Here is a 16,295-nt window from a genome sequence, read left to right on the forward strand (position 1 = left end):
ACGAGTCGACTTTAAATAGGCTAATACAATGGTAATTACCTATCAATAGTACTTTCTATAAACACGTAAATTTTAAGTCCTTTCAATTACTACCACATACTTCAGTTAAATCATATCAAAACAGCTTGGTCCGCTTGCTTACCTGTGCTTGTCTTGCTCCTGCGGCTGAGGAGCAGGCTGTCGGGCCCCTACAGGCATTTCTGACGGAACAATCACAGCAGAGCAATCGCTCTGATCCACAGGGCACAGGCATCGCCCGGGACTATCCTACTGCGCGCACTAGTATGACTTTACTAGCGTTGTTTACACTGGAACTTTTGACAGGGGCACAAAGGCCACTTTGGCCGTGAATTGCATTTTTTTTCACAGGGCATCACGGCCAAAGTGCGGGGCAACGACGGCCATGGCCGTCGTGGCCGTCGTGAAATTCCCACCCTGGCACACACACTGAATCTCCCTGAAAACACTGTAACATATGTATTCCTGTATATATTCATTCATGTTTTTTTTCCTACATTTATTTATGCTTGTATCTATTTATACTTATGACATGTTCCGACCTCTATATAAGTGAGGGTCTGAGCTCTCTTGATTCCATCGTGTCACCGGGCCCGGGTACAGGAGGGGTAATATCGTTCTTCTTATTATACATCCATGGGTATTATGAGCGTTGTGGTTCAACGGTTCAACCGATCTGAATCGCTTCGTGAAGCAGTCACGTGGTATCGACAGGCAGCGAGGCTTCGTTTGTCATCGATGACGGCACTGGCCAAAAACGATACAAGCCTCGATACATGCTTCACAAAAAGCTTCGGGGATTACTCGACACACGCTCCGAAGCCTCGGCGCAATACGTAACATCACTAGAAAACATGACAAGGAGAACAGCAAGACACACAAACTAAAAACGTGACACAACACAAGAATCGTGGCAAATACAAAGTACTCACCAACCAATGCAGGGTCCTGGGTTCAAGTGGAGAAGTAAATCCTTTTAAGTTGTTGAGCATTTGTGTTGTTGTTTTGTGTTTTTGTGTGGTAATAGTGTGTCTCTAAGTGGTCCTTGTCTGTGTAGTTTTTTTGTCCCTTTTTGTTGTCATTTTAGCTTGTGTCCCCTTTTGAAGTCGTTTTGCTTATAATTTATGTTGTACCTATTTTCCTAGTTCTTGTGAGTTTCTTTGTGGTGCCTTTGTGTCTCTTTGACAGTTGTCTTTTGTAGTCCTTTTTTTGTCTCTTTGTTTTATGTTTCCTCGTTTTCATTTTAAATATCTAACTGGTTGGTACTTGTCTCTTTGAGTGTCATTTTGTAGATGCAGGCAAAGGTGACCCCTCTCCCATGTGCAGTAATGTCATGTTTAGAAAGCCAGTGAGAGATCATGTGCTTGTCATTGCATTATCCTTCTGATAAATGAGTAAAAGGACGATATCCTTATCTAGCTTCAGTTAATCTTGTCATTGCTTCCAGTACTCATGGTGGGAAGCTGGTGAGGGATCATGTCTTTGTTGCTGCACTAACAACTGTAACTTTTGTTTAGGATGGTAACACACAAGGTGGTTGGCCATTACAATATATGAATAAAATAATATAAAAACATGGAACATTTTGTCTGACACATTCATAATGGAAGAATGAACGATTAGCATACCAGCAGGTTTCCAAATTGCCGGTAAGATTTCACTGATGGCTTTTAAAGCATTGCTGATTATACCTCCCCCGGCTGTAGCACACACCTTTCAATTCCCACTGAGGAGAATACAGCTATACATTACTTTAAGTCAGGCCCTTTCTTTCTTCCAGAGCCAAGTTTGAAAAATAAAGGTGATCGGCCTTACTCCATCAAAAAGCCTCTACTCTTCCAGAACAGTCCGCCGGAGGAGAGATCAAGCACGCTGAATCAATACATTTAAGTTAGTTTGAGAAACTTTTATAGCCTCACGACGAGTCGTCCTAACCCAAACCTACACCTATTTTATTCTATCCACTTATTAGTTCTCCTGCACAGTCTACCTTCTGCTCCGTTTAGTAATCAAGATTATTTACATCATTCTGTTTAGCTTAATTGAATCACGCCTGCAATGCCACACAAGTCGTTTATAATAGCATGTTGACAATCTTTTACCTTTTAATAGTAGAGCTTCATTCATTTATAAATTAGGCCTGTTGCTGGCAGGGTGTTAAAACTGTTATGTGTTTATCACTGGTTGGCTCAGCAATCAGTCAGTCCATAAAGAATGAACAGATGTCTTTTACAGTCTCATAAAGTATACTTGAAACAGAAAATCAGAATGAAACAGTGTTACAGGAACTCCAACTCAATCTTCCATATCAAAGACATAGGTAACATTGACTGCTCAGTTGTGAATGCATGCTATTAACCTTTCAGAAATAATTCATGCATCATTGGGCAGTCAAAAAGAGAAAATGTAATGTTTAAATCAGTGCTATTGTTGCTGGCATGAACATTCTGTTAATATTCTATTGTCCAAAATTGGATCCATAAGCTCATTTGCTTCAATTCTGCTGCATTGCAGGCTGTAATGAAAGTGAAAGGGTGTACGTGGGAAGAAAAGGAGCCACCTGCTACAGGCTTTATTCTCCCATCTGCTGAACTTTACTTCTCAGGACCTCTGAGGTATTTGTGCATCTGTGTGGGCAAACAAAGCAGTTAGAATGATAATTATACATTCCCAAATGTTTGATTTCTTTCATCTTTCCTAACTTAATTCTCTCGCTGCTGCTGCTGAATATGCAGCATATTGAAGTTTAAAACCTTTTCATTCTTAATGAATGATAATAGATAGCGCAACATGAGGCTATTGAATTTAATTAATTGAATGAACAAGAGCCAAGAGGTATGCTAATGGTGATTGATTGGTCTTTAAAAAGCTAAAATGTGTTAAAGAAAAAGACTTTCCTCACAATTGCTGCTTTATTGGACTGAACTAATCTGTAATGTGGTGGTAACTCTCTCCATGTACTGTATGGCTGCAATTCTAACTGGCAAGAAATGATTCAGCAACTTTCAAGTTGGGACCTCAGAAAGGTGTGTTAATATAAGGTGGGTGTTCATGCGTCGGCTGCTCCTATTGGCAGCTAAGACTTTCTTGGGCATGTCGTGATACCTCCACACAGATATAAAGTGAATTAGCTGATTTGCCTGTATAACACCTGCTTGCCAGAGAAAACAAATAGTTGGACAGCAACATTGTCTTTAAAAAAAGGTACAATTCAGAGCATCTTTGATTCACAGTCTGGGCTGAGCTAGCTTCTACATGACTGAACATGGCTGACAATGTTGTAGGCCTCATATTTCCATGACAACGGTCAGATGTATTGGTCATATAAGAGCAGTAAAGAGTGCTGGCAATTAGCTAGCCTGACAGAAACTCACAGAGACATGCATGCGCCATCATGTGGCTAAAGAAATCAAGAAAAGGAAGCTTGGACTATAACACACACAGGTTGTCACTTCATTCTCTTCCTTCAGTATGTTACTCCAATATTTCTTAACAATGAGCTATTTGCTGCTATAGGATCACTTTTGAATGTTGTATTTGACCTTTAAGGTTTTCAAAATGTTCATCATGTTCATTAGTTGTCGAACTGAAGAATATAATTAAATGGTACTTTTTGCATCCAAAGATAAATATTAGGAGTGTGCTGTCCTTCCATAAAGCTCCTGAGGCTGGCCCCCAGGAGTCCGCCGATAATGAGGAGTCTGAGTATGAGTGTCATGTTTTCACTCTTCTGCGTTTCACTTAAAAACAAATTCTAAGTAAGGAATCAAATGCCCTTTGTCAGTCCAAACTAATGAGTTTTCATCTTATCTGTAATAACTTCTCTTCCAAAAAAGTGACTATGATAGATAGCATAATTAATATATCAAAATGTAATGTACTTATTCAAACACGCTGGATCGCTTAGATGCTTGCTTGATTAAATGAAAACATTTACAGACTAGGTTGGCTCTACAAATGTAGGTATTAAATGATGTTTATCCTACAAATGACAAAAACATGAAGCACATGACTGTTTGGGATACATGTGTCCTCTTTCAGAGCTCATTGCATGCTCACATGTCATTGTTGCAGAAATAGATTTTTCTTCAGCCTACACCACGGTAATGAATCAGGAATAAGGTGAGTCTGCAAGCATGAACATGCAATAAGTATAGTTCAGATATATTCAATAATAATCCAGGCTCTGTATGCAACAGCACCTCAAAATTGCACTGTTTCCATCAATATTACAACATAAACACAGATTTCTTACAGATTTTCAGACTTTAAATACAAACATATCTTTGTACTGTTCAAACGACACATGTCGCAATAATTTTTTTTCACAGATATGTAGCGTGTACAACACATTTTCCTACATTCAAACCCCACCAACACACACATTTTCAGCAAAGATTGCAACAGGCAGCCTCACACTCACCTGAAACTGGTGTTCTCTGTGATCTAAGAGTGTGTGTGTGAGTGTGGGTGTGTGTGTGTTTTGTTCTCCTGAGTCTGAGTACAACGAAGCCTTAGAGTCGATGCGTCTCGGTTGTGTTTTGTCAGCTTGTGACGTCTGTGTGGATATTTTGGGGCTGCCAAGTAGGTCTCACCTAATGGAGGTAACAGTCCTAAAGGGAAAAGGGGAAGTCAGAGAATTCTGCAAATGATGCCTCACCCATCTGTTACAAGGTAAAAACCCAAACTCCTATCCACATGCCATGGGTAATAGGGGTCCAAAAATGCCTCAGGCAGCACGCTGAAGTGGGACACAAAAACATACCTGCGGGGAGATTAACACACACAAGCAGCAGACTCCTAACAAGGGACACAAGGTCTGTCTATCCATCTCTCATCAATCTATCCATCCATTTATCCATATGTATGTGTCTCTCACATTAATCCAACCATCCATCCATAAATATCTATCGATCTCTAAATGTCTGTCTTACACTAGCCTCTTCTTTCATGAGACAGAAAAGGGCAATTGTGAAGCTAAATCCAACACAGCCCTGCTGATGTTATCAGAAATGACTCAGTGGAATATGTCATTCAAAAAGACATGAAATGTAAATCACTGCCCTGGAGCCATTTGTCCACCATTTGCTGCAATCATCTAGTAAATCTGCCTGCCGCAGTTATGTAGCAATTGCAGACTCCGAATTTATCATGTGCCAGAACATTTAGTCAAATATCATTCTACAAAGCTGGTACTAATATTGTTCATTTTGTTGAAAGTAAAACAAATGTCTGTATCAGATTGGGGTGAAACATCTGAACATGTATTTTGTTGTATTCTCTTTCAAACCTTTACCTTTTACTTTTGAGGACACATTTTTGATGTGGAAGCAAATGGGAGTCTTGGTTACTGTGTTGTGATTGGTTTGAAACATGTTTTGGCAAGGTGTGTATAGTGCATGGAATATCATTATTTACTCCCAAGTGGTTTCCACACACCAAACATCCATGTTATATCCAAAGCACAAACTATCACTTTAGGCATTGTTTAGCTAAATCTTCCATCTTAGCCAAACCACTGAATTGTAAAATGATAGCAAGGAGAAAACACAATAAAAAAAAAATGTTTTTGGTTGTTGTAGTAAGGGACATAAACCAACATTTTGTCAAATATCAGACCGGTTGTATTGGCAAACTAACCCCTGACCCTGCTTTACATGTAGCTATAGGTCATACAGACACTTCTCTCGTGAGAGGAAAGTGTGTACCTCATTATTTCCAGTGGCAGATTTAGTGATGGCTATATTGAAGGAATGCATTGAAGGTTGCACTGTTGACTAATCTGCCGTAGAATACCAGAGTCAATAAATCAATCGAAGCTAGAAAACTACGGCAGCTGGATGAAATTTACGGCTTATTGTTGACTATGTGTCCTCTGCAGGGTTACATTTTATATGTATCTGACTTTGCATCTGTATGATACAACCTTGATGAAATATTAAAGGCAGTTAACCAATGTGAGGGCTTATAATTGCCCACCGCCTCATTTGAGTGCGAGTGTGCACATGTCCTGTGTGCACTAGGTGTTGGCACTGCCATCAAAGCCTTGGTGCACCCGTTCATTTGTGGCACCAGGATTTATGCAGTCAGGCTGGTCATCACCCAAGGGACTCGCATGGAAAAAACAGCAGTTATTGAATTTATTCATTCAATAACGCCTGGGTATCTACACTATCTCTAGACCGTAGATAACAGCAGCACAACTGACTGCACACCAGTGACAAAGCACAAGCAGGTTTATGAAGCAGTCTGATCATTATTCATGCAGCTCGTTTATTATCTCTGCCAGGGCTGGGCTAGTTAATAAAAAAAAATGTGATCAGTTACATTTACTCTTCAAATAATAACATAATGTACCAATAATAGCACAATTAAAGGCATTCATCTATAGGTAAAGTAACTTGTTCCATACTTATAATCATCTGTTTCAATTATCTGATATACTACAATGAAAGTAGAAGAGACAAAAAGCAGATTTGCACCACTAGACAGCGTCATGGCAGCAATACCATCTCACCACTGAGCTGCACTTTTATTGTCTCGGCTTTATTAGAAGATGGTGGTGTTGGGTTTGACCACATGTGTGCGGTTGTTACGTTCCCTACTTGGCTAGGGGAACCAAAGCGAAGCAACACAACCAGAGTGGAATTGGTAATAATTATAAGTGGTTTTATTATAAATAGCAGCGGTAAACAAAATGGCAGGCATGCAGCCTGGAACAACAAAAAAGGCCAAAAGGGCACAGGTTGACAAATAACCAAACAAAAGGAGCCTATTTACACACCTGAAATCACTGAACACTAACGAAAGGAGGCTGCAAGAAAACACAGCTAAATAAGGCAACTAAACACACTACTCTAAACACATATCTCAACACGACACTAAGCACATATATAATCACACTACTGACTCAGGATGTGACGGAGCCCACGCACAATAAGGGGCACTCTCTGGACTTAATTATCTCAAAGGGTGTGAATAGTCTCTAAGGTTGTGGTGACTGATGTTGCACTCTCTGACCATTCCTGTGTTTTCTTTGAGAGCTCTATTTCTGTTCACAAAAATGTTCAAAAAAGAGGTAACCACAAAGCGATATTTAACTGAAAATACTAGGGAAATGTTTACTCAGAATTTCTCTTCCACACTTGCCCCTGCCAACATCTCAGTAAATGAAGCTAGTAGATCATTTTAATTCAAAAATTAAAATGTTATAGATGCCATTGCTCCAACTAAGGTAAAGGAAGTGTCTGTCAAGAAAATATCTCCATGGAGAAAGGCCATGACCGTGAAAACAGAAAAAGAGAATGTCGAAAAGCTGAACGCAGGTGGCGAAAACAAATCTCCAGGTTCATTTGAAATCTATAAAGAGGAGACTTGGCCTTTAGAATTTGGAATTGAAAAACGCACGACAATCGTTCTTCTCTGACATCATTACCAAAAACAAAAACAACGCACGTACCTTGTTTGCTACCGTCGACAGACTAACTACCCCCCCAGTGTCAGTAGCCTCTGAATTTCTATCCACCAGGGCGTGCAATGATTTTGCCATCCTTTTTCACTGACAAAATTCAGAAAATCAGACAAGCAGTCAGTGCCTCTGCATCAGGAACAGCAAATGTGTTGTCCCTATCTCCACTTAACATCAATTCAGACATCATGACACAATTCCATCAGATTAATGATAAAAACCTAGAGGACATTATACAACTTCTGAAATCCTCCTCTTGCTGCCTTGATATTATTCCAACAGGATTTTTCAAAGATGTTTTGCCTTGCATGGCCTCAGATCTACTTCATATAGTAAACAAATCTCTTCACTCAGGTATTTTTCCACAGGCCCTGAAAACTGCAGTCATTAAACCGCTCTTAAAAAAGAATAATCTAGATGCTTCAGTAATGAACAATTACAGGCCCATATCAAACCTCCCATTTCGAGGTAAAATCATTGAAAAAGTTGTTTTTCAACAGTTGAGTAATTTCTTGCATTTAAATAACTGTTTTGATGTGTTCCAGTCAGGCTTTCGTCCAAACCACAGCACTGAGACTGCTCTTGTAAAAGTCTTTAATGACATCCACTTAAACACAGACAGTGGCAGAACTTCAGTGTTAGTATTATTAGATCTCAGTGCTGCGTTTGACACTCTTGACCACAACATATTACTAGACCGACTGGAAAACGGGGTGGGACTTTCGGAAACAGTTCTGAATTGGTTTGAATCCTACTTAAAGGACAGAAACAACTTTGTTTCTATAGGTAAATACACATCTGAGTTGACAAATATGACATGTGGGGTTCCTCAAGGCTCCATCTTGGGGCCTCTTCTCTTTAACATCTACATGCTACCACTGGCTCAGATAATGAAGAACAACAAATTAAGTTACCATAGCTATGCAGATGACACACAAATTTACGTGACAATTTCACCAGGAGACTATGCTCCAATTCAAACACTGAGTAAGTGCATTGAACAAATCAATGACTGGATGTGTCAGAACTTTCTCCAATTAAACAAAGATAAAACTGAGGTAATGGTTTTTGGAGCGAAGGCAGAACGTATAAAAGTTAGCGCTGAGCTTCAGTCTGCAATGTTCAAAACAACAGATAAAGCCAGAAATCTAGGTGTAGTCATGGACTCTGACCTGAGTTTCAACAGTCACATTAAAACTGTTACTAAATCAAGCCTACTATCACCTAAAGAATATATCTAGGATTAAAAGACTAATGTCACAGCAGGATTTGGAAAAACTTGTCCATGCTTTTATCTTCAGTAGACTCGACTACTGCAATGGTGTCTTCACAGGTCTCACTAAAAAATCTATTAGAAAGCTGCAGCTAATTCAGAACGCTGCTGCTCGAGTCCTCACTAACACTAAGAAAGTGGATCACATCACTCCTGTTCTGAAGTCTTTACACTGGCTTCCTGTGTGTCAAAGAATAGATTTCAAAATACTGCTGCTGGTTTATAAAGCACTGAATGGTTTAGGCCCAAAATACATTTCTGACCTCCTGCTAAATTATGAACCATCCAGATCTCTCAGGTCTTCAGGGACTGGTCAGCTTTCTGTCCCCAGAGTCAGAACTAAACATGGTAAAGCAGCGTTCAGTTATTATGCTCCAAATATCTGGAACAAACTCCCAGAAACCTGCAGGTCCGCTGCAACTCTGACTACTTTTAAATCCAGGCTGAAGACTTTTCTTTTGTCGCTGCTTTTAATTGAACTATTCATATCTTAGACTGCACTGTAACTTTTATCCATGTACTTTTTTTCTTTTAATGTTTAAATTGACTGCCATGTATTTTTTTCTTTTAATGTTTATTTTATTAGCTTTTCTTTTTAATGACTGATTTTAAATGCCATTTTCTTAATCTCTTTCATTTTTTGTAAAGCACTTTGAATTGCCTTGTGTTGAAAAGTGCTATATAAATAAACTTGCCTTGCCTTGCCTTACACGAGTTAAACACAGTCTAATAGCTTAAGTCCAAAGTGTCCACAACACAAGAGCAAAATGCGCGAGGCGTCTACTTGCAGCAGAGCCTCCAGAGTGATGATTGTCCTCAGCTTTGTAGTCGTCTCCAGCAGGTGTGCGCTGGCTGTGCGCTGCGATTGGAGTGCGTCGGGCCCGGCGTGCTCCAATCACAATCTTCAGGGGGCGGACCAGGAGATGGCAGCCAATCACGACAGGGCAATCGCACAGCTCATTTACATGCAACACACATTAACACAGTTAAGAGAACCAGGAAGGCAGCAGCCGTAACAGCGGTGTATACTAGAAACATTGTGACAACATTGTGATGTTGCTGTTTCTCAATGTCTCCATTCCTCTCTTCCATCCTTACCTTGGGAGGTGTTGATTGGGGCGGCGCTGACATAAGAATCACTACTGCTGACTGACATTGTTTTTTGTTATATAACCTTGCAAAGAAATCACACCATGATCCCTTTTATTTATTGTTCGATGGTAATGAGAACATTAGTAAATTATAAAAAAGTGTTTCAAAGCAACATACTGATGCAGCTGTATACAGCTCAGTTTCTGCCCTTAAGCCAGAGAGGCTAACATTGTAATCCTCAAGACAGTGCGACACATGTCACTTCCTGCTCTCTGCTCCTTTGTTGACTTTTCGGATCCACTCGTGTGCATGACAAATAGCCAACCAATCAAAAACCGAGCTCTATGGTAAGAGTATTTGCTAATGTCTGCAAACACACACATCCAAAATGTCAACACTGGAAGCAGAATGCTCCGACCCTGCACACATGTTCATTCATTTATTAAAAAAAATGATTTAAATGTTACAGTATGTAGGAAAAACCCAACATTCTTTCACTTCCATAAACCTGTGTCAAAACAATCAAAATGTCGGAAAGGCTGGCTCTGTATGCAGTGGCCTGTGTGTCCGTTAGGGGGGGGGTGGACTGGGGTGGTTGAGTGACACTAACAGACTGTAACAGGTCCTGACATAACTGTCATGTAAATGCGAGGTGAGAGGTGAGAGGAGGTGGGGGACCTATGGACATCCAGTTAATACACTGCCTCACTCGGGAGGACATCAACTATGTGTGTAAGTGTGTGTGTGTGTGTGTGTGTGTATGTGTGTGTGTGTGTAGTGCTGTGTGCTGTGTGTGTGTGTCGGTGTGTGTGTGTGTGTGTGTGTGTGTGTGCTGTTGTGTGTGTGTGTGTGTGTGTGTGTGTGTGGTGTGTGTGTGTGTGTGTGTGTGTGTGTGTGTGTGTTAGTGTGTGTGTGTGGTGTGTGTGTGTGTGTGTGTGTGTGTGTGTGTGTGTGTGTGTGTGTGTTGTGATGTGTGTGGTGGGAAAACCACTAGCAGAAGCTCCATTGTCTTCTTCTTCAGTTGCAGAGTTTCCCTCCCAATCAATACACAGTGACTCTGACTTCAGTAGGTGTGAGCTGTTTGTCTTTGTTCCATTCAGGGTTGTAATTAATTTGGGAAAAAATAAGTCAACAGTGTATTGCGCTTATTTTATTTTCCCTCTCAATGAAAACACAATCCACACACTATTGTTGCCAATTCTGCCACTTACTTGGGACGAGACCAAACACAAATCCCCGGTGGAAGGAGCGCAAGGATATTATTTTGTGGGCTGCTTGGCTAGTGAAGATCATCTTGATGCCAGAGGCGTCTGCTCGGCATAAAAATGCTTCTCCGTTTAATACAATACATTTGAGTAAAGGAAAGCATTGTGTGACGACTGGTCGGCCGCACCACATTAAGCTGACTTAACAGACAGAGTATTCTCATTTTCAGTAGGCCTACCGCTCCCTGTGACATTTTTCTCCAAGGAATTGACTGCTGATGGTTTTCTTCCCCCAAAGGACCTCTTCCTGTTCTATCTCTGCTGTGTGGAAAAGCCCCGGCAGTGCGTGAGTCCTTGTATTTCTAACCTCTTCTGTCCAATTTACTGCGGCCACGTGTCACACACTATTGCATGTCTGTCTTTGGTGAAATTGGCATTCACACACACACTCACTGTATGTGCACACATATTTACACACTCGAACGCACCCACACACAATCAGAGAAATAGGTATCATCTTGTGAAAGCTTTGGAAGCCGTGAAGATGAAAGCCTGAGGGGAAATGGATGTGAGTTGAATTGGAGACTTTAAGGACCCCTCTCTTTCCAGTGAAGGAGACATGTAAGTCACTGTCACTCTCTCTCTCTCTGCACATCACTGACACTGTTGCACCTTTTATCACAGGAAGACACGTGGCTGTGAGTCTGATCCATCCTGATGTTACTGTGTGTGAATTTGATGATGTAATTCACAGCCTCTATTACCTTTTGAATCTTGTTTTCTTGTTATCATCAACCTTGTTTTTCATCTCATTTCTTTCATCAGTCACACAGTGTGTAACTGATTCGGTGTAGGCTTGAACTTAATTCACAGCACTTAACTGTGGATGAACTCAGAGAGAACAATAATGTATTTGTCTAAAACAAATACAAGTTTCCACGTAGATGTACAGAAACAAGAAGAACAGTGTGGTTTGATAGAGTTCATACATCTTATGTAGTGAAACTTCAGAAAGTTGTGCCTAAAACCCCTTCACTTTTCTAAAATCAGAGTACAATTTCCTCAAGTTGCTTCAGAAATCTATGTACTACATAATCTGCCACCATTATGACACATGAACCAGAAACAACGTCATTCAAATATAAAAGTACACATTTTACTGCCAATCAATGTTGTTTTTCAGCCACCGGTTGCCAAGCAATGCACTTACCTCTGTGATGTTTGATTATGGTTATTATCAACATGCATCAGGATATTGTCATTGCTCATGAAATTGTTGAAAAGTAATGTTTCTCCAGGCAGGTGCTGGAGAGAGAAGCTTCCTGCTATTCAAACATAAAATCCTCATAGGCTCTCTGCGGTTTGTTCTATCATTCATTTCATTGTCTTTTCCTCTTCTTCATGTTTTAGTTTTATGGTGGGTAGTTACTTATGAAGTGCATACCGCTAACTACTGTACTTTAGAGAGTAAGTGAAAGGTCTAGGACAGCGGTTCCCAACCTTTTTCAACTCAGGGCCCGCTTAAAAATCTAAAATGTTTTTGCGGCCCACATTCAACCATAAACAATACGGAGGCTAAATAAAGTTGTGATTGGTCAATTCAGAACATGTGACACGTTGTAAATCCAGTAGAACAGACCGCTGTCAAGGACTGTAATGACCGTTGCTAAGGAGGATCAAGAAAGAGAAAGGAAAATAGATTCAAATAATAACAAATAATGAAAATGTTTCCACACAAATCATAATGTTTTGCAAATTATTTGGCGGCAAATATTGAATTTACATTTACACCCTTTAATATTTAATTGGGGCTTTTAGATGAAGACCGCACACAGTTCATAATTACAACTATTCTTCTGGCTAAAATACATATTTTTAAGTTTTTAAGTTTTCATTAAAGGAGTAATCTTAAATTAAGGTGTTTGAACAAATTATTGCCACAAAAAATCTAAGGGGGGCTCAACACTCCATGAAATGGGAAATAATTTGCTCTAACGAAGGGTGGGATTAATTTGGTTGTCAACCTGTTTTTGTTTGTCAAATGTTGAAGTGTTCCTACTGACTGTATCTTTATTTCTTCTGTTTTTGTTTAGTTTTTGTCTGAGATGGGAATGTCAGCTCCTATATGTTATTGTAATGTCCATGTTTGTGTCTTTAGCCTGTACAAAAAAAAATATATTTGGCGGCCCACTTGCAATGCCTTTGCGGACCACTAGGGGGCCGCGGCCCACAGGTTGGGAACCGCTGGTCTCATATGTCCCTGGGTTATGTTATATTCAGGTAAATACTCTTCTTCCTAGATCTTGTCAGCCGTTTCCAACCACTTTAAAAACTATTATAATGTAGTACAGTACATGCACACAATATTCTTACATTAATGTCACTTATGATGTCTTTATTGTAATGTAAACTTCAATGATTTCGATAATACAACAGGTAAGAGGGATCTTCTACAAAATATCTGTTTTGACAATAATGTTACATTTTCTTTTTGTATGTACACTGCAGTCACAACAGAGAAAGACAAGAGTGGACATATTCCATCTTCTCCTTTGTGTTATCATGCATCAGTCCACCTTGAACTCAAGTATGTATGTGAATTGGGCAATATGTTTGCATGTAATGTACAGTATAAGCTGTGGTAATGGACACAGTCTCAAATAATCAATACAGTTGACAAAGGGCATTTGCTCTTATAGATATCTTGTGGCAAAAAGTGTTTTTCTTTATTACTTCTTTATTGTAATGTGTGTTTAAAAGGACAAGGTGCACATCAATGGGGCGGTTTATTGTTCATAATAGATAGAGTGATGCAGTTGTCTCAGTGAAAAGAGTTGTTATGGCAATTACAGCCTTGATGTGGGTGGTTTACTTTATTTGTTGTACAAAGTGTTAATGATTGCACAGGCAGCCACACATGATTATTCAGCAGCAGGAGAATCAAACTAATTTGGGCAGCTGATGCAGATTACAGAAATCAATGAGGGAGAGAACCGAGGAAAGGAAGCCAACCAGCAAGCGTTGAATGAGAGAGGTTACATTTAAAACGGCACAAATCTTGTACAGAGCCAGACATAATCTACTTCCTAGGAAATTAAAAACATTGTTCGTAGACAGAGAGGGTGGGTATCATTTGAGAGGAAATCTACATTTTAAACAACTCAAGGTCAGAACAACACTGAGAAGTATGAGTTTAACAATCTGTGGGGTAATTTTATGGAATGGTTTGGAGCAGGAGTTAAAACAAAGCACAAGCATAATTCAGTTTAAAAGGATGTACAGAAACACTTTTTGGAAAAATATGAGAATGAAGAAAGGTGATTGAAGATGATAAATGATTGTATATGTATAAATGTAAATGTATGTAGGAATAACTTGCATAATGATTTAGAGGACAATCATTGATCAAGTAAGGGTTGCGAATTAATAAGCATTTGCTTCCTCCTACTCCCTTTCGGACACATATTATTATTATTAATATGAAGACTTTTTTTTGTTGAATATACAAATATTACCATGAATGTGGATAAATACTGTATTATAACAATACGGTATTCTGTTTTTCACATTTTTTATTTGTTATTTTTTAATCTGTTCGAAATAAAGACTGAAAGAAGAAAGAAAGAAAGAGACGTGGGGAAGAACATGAATTATAACAGAAGAAAGATGGAGTTCAGCCGAGACCTTTTGGGGATACAAACAAACAAAAACTTTAGGAATCATACATTAAACAGGGTGCGTCAAAGGTCACATTTGGGGCAGGATTCCCCACCTCAAGTCACATCTAAATATAAAGTAAACTTCTTCTAAACTACACTTCAGATGGATATATTGCTTATATCTGTCACTCCACTACATGTATGTATTATTCAGCTATACTTGTTCTTATTTCTAGCAACATTAGGATGCTACTAAAGATCAGGAAAACAACTTTTAGAAACTTCGACCAGCCAACATCTTGATTCTTAGGAAATAATCCAACACTAAAACACACAATCATGTAAAATTCTGAAAGGGGAACTCTGTATAATGGATAGTGGACATATTGGTAGTTAAAGTTGCACTCATTAATAGTTTAACATTGACGATGGATCAAACAACTTATTGCAAGATGTCTCTCAAACTTTTAATATTATTTCTTGCTAGTTTTTGGTGTATTTCAATCAATCAATCAATCAATCAATGTTTATTTATATAGCCCAATATCACAAATGTTACATTTGTCTCAGTGGACTTTACAGTACAGTTTGTACAAAATATCAGTATGACAATACGACACCCTCTGTCCTTAGACCCTCACATCGTACAAGGAAAAACTTCCGAAGAAAACCCACAGTTTAAAGGGAAAAATGGGAGAAACCTCAGGGAGAGCAACAGAGGAGGGATCCCTCTCCCAGGACGGACAGACGTGCAATAGATGCCGTGTGTAAATTGAAAAGATAATACATTTGCAACATAGGTAGTCCAAATGTTTGGAAATGCATGTGTGTATAATAGGAAGATGAATCCACGAGGATATCCATCCAGGACCTATGATCCAGGACCACAGCCACGACTCAAGATCCAGGACAGAGGAGCGCAGGATCATCCATGACTCCGGATCCCGGCGTATACAGACACCAAAATGAAAGACATTTGGGGAAGCTGGGTTAATCGGAACATGAGAGTACACAGGTATAGACAGAGAGAAGGAAGAAGTAAGATGTCCCCCGACAAACTAAGCCTATATCAGCAAAACTAGGGGCTGAATCTAATCAGCCCTAACTATAAGCTTTATCAAAAAGGAAGGTCTTAAGCGCACTCTTAAAAACGGATAGGGTGTCTGCTGCCCGAACACAAACTGGAAGCTGATTCCACAAATGTGGAGATTGATAAGAAAAGGCTCTGGCTCCCATTGTACTTTTAGAGACTCTAGGAACAACCAACAACCCTGCATTCTTGGAACGCAATGCCCTAGTAGGACAGTAGGGTATAATGAGTTCTTTAAGGTAAGATGGCGCCTGCCCATTAAGGGCTTTGTAGGCGAGAAGAATAATTTTTAAATTCTATCCTGTGTTCTATAGGGAGCCAGTGTAAGGCAGCCAGAACAGGAGTAATGTGGTCCCTTTTCCTAACTCTGGTTAGTACACGAGCTGCAGCATTTTGAATCAGCTGAAGCGACTTGACTGACTTCTTGGTACACCCTGATAATAAAGAGTTACAATAATCCAGCCTTGAAGTAACAAATGCATGGACTAGT

This window comes from Gymnodraco acuticeps, unplaced genomic scaffold (assembly GCF_902827175.1).
Source record: "Gymnodraco acuticeps unplaced genomic scaffold, fGymAcu1.1, whole genome shotgun sequence".
In the NCBI taxonomy this organism is placed as follows: Eukaryota; Metazoa; Chordata; class Actinopteri; order Perciformes; family Bathydraconidae; genus Gymnodraco; species Gymnodraco acuticeps.